This window comes from Vicia villosa, linkage group LG6, assembly GCF_029867415.1.
Source record: "Vicia villosa cultivar HV-30 ecotype Madison, WI linkage group LG6, Vvil1.0, whole genome shotgun sequence".
Taxonomy (NCBI): domain Eukaryota; kingdom Viridiplantae; phylum Streptophyta; class Magnoliopsida; order Fabales; family Fabaceae; genus Vicia; species Vicia villosa.
Window position 1 is genome coordinate 83,762,045 of NC_081185.1, and position 1,932 is coordinate 83,763,976.

At 33.1% G+C, this 1,932-nt stretch overlaps 1 non-coding gene across 1 annotated transcript; it reads right to left on the bottom strand.

Annotated features, from left to right (window-relative positions):
* Positions 1-601: 601 nt before the first annotated feature.
* On the bottom strand, positions 602-692 carry LOC131615454 (small nucleolar RNA SNOR75). Its single transcript, XR_009287863.1, has one exon. It is a non-coding gene; the product is annotated as a small nucleolar RNA SNOR75 (small nucleolar RNA).
* Positions 693-1,932: the final 1,240 nt, after the last annotated feature.

Consider the following 1,932-nt stretch of genomic DNA (forward strand, 5'->3'; position numbering starts at 1 on the left):
AAAAAGTATATTAATTTTATTATTTATTATCAGTGTTAATGTTGGAGAATAATTGTTACAAAACCATTAAGTATTTATCAGTGTTAATGTTGAAAAGTATATTAATTGTATTATTTATTATCAGTCTTAATATTGGAGAGTAATTGTTAAAAAAACCAAACCATTAGGTAAAGTATTTATGTTGAAAAGTATTCTTACAAAAAAATGTTAAAAAGTATAATTTTGTAATTCATTGCTTAATGATATTTCATTGCTCAATGTTTATTTAATTATAAATAGTGATCTTTAGCCATTTGAAAACAACAATTTAAAGAACATTTTATCAAATTATTAAAAAAACGGAAAAACACGATCACAAAACATAGTTATTTAAAAATCAACCAAATAATTTTTAAACCTATAAACACATAATCGAGTTGCAATTATTCAATTACAGTATGCCAGAACAAACAAAGAAAATGACACAGAAGTTGAAACCAGATCTTTAAAAAAAAAGAGAAAAATACTCGAATAACAATAAAATCATTCATTATTGTACCATAATTTATAACCAAAGAAAATTCAAAACAAAAAATAAATGAAATTGAAAGGGAAACTGAAATTCTCTCAGACAAATGCCTCGTTTTGTCATCATGATTGTTTTAGAATGGAAATTTCAATCGGACTCGTCATCGTTTTCATCATCACTGAGAATTCAACATCTTTTGTTAAACTCAGAAACTGTTATAGCAATTGAAAAGAGATATTATTGAATGATAGCAAACTGAGGCTATATAAGTATCCAATACAACGTGACTGAGAGTAAATAGCAACTGCATCTAACAGCCCTATTATGCAGTGGAAAGAATCAAAAACCTAACTAAACTCCTAAATAATAGGTCCTCCTAAATACTAGGACTTTATTAAACAAACTGACAACAATTAACTACTAACTCTATCATTCCCTCCCTTAAACTAATGCATCTAAGCTTCCGACATTATAACTTCAGTTACTCCAAGCATGCCGCGAAGCTTTTCAAACTGCTCTAATTTTAGTGGCTTTGTCATTATGTCGGCAATTTGTTCTTGAGTGTTGCAGTAGCTCAGTTTAATGACTCCATCATTCACCAAGTCTCTAAGGAAGTGAAATCTTACATCAATGTGCTTACTCTTGCCATGAAACACCGGATTCTTCGATAACTGTATGGTAGAGCTGTTATCACACATGATCACCGTACTAGTCTTCTCTTCAATTCCAAGTTTTTCCAATATCCTCCTGAGCCAAACACACTGACAGCCGCACATCGTGGCAGCTATATATTCTGCCTCCGTAGTAGACAGAGCAACCACCGGTTGTTTCTTTGATGACCACGAAACAGCTCCAGTTCCCAACATAAATACGAATCCAGATGTACTTTTTCGATCATCCAAGTCACCAGCATAATCACTATCCGTAAATGCCAAAAGTTTCAAGCTGTTATCCCCCTTTTTGTAGAAAATTCCATGATCTGCTGTACCTTTTAAATACCGCAGAATTCTCTTTGCCGCGAGCCAATGTGACATAGTAGGACTTGTCATGAACCTGCTTATTAAGCTAACACCATACATTAAGTCAGGCCTAGTTGCAGTCAAATACATGAGACTTCCAACCAACTGCTTGTATAGAGTTTCATCAACAACTCCATCCTCATCTTTGTACAGCTTTGTACCCGGCACTATTGGGTTCTTGACTGCATTGCTATTTTCCATGCCAAACCTTGCTAATACTTCCCATGCATACCTTCTCTGACATATGAATATTCCATTCGAACACTGTTTGACTTCTATCCCCAAAAAATATTTCATTTTTCCCAAATCAGACATATCAAATTCTGACATCATTGAAGCTTTAAACTCGTCACACATACTTCTATCATTCCCGGTAAAAATCAAATCATCAACGTAAAGGCTAAC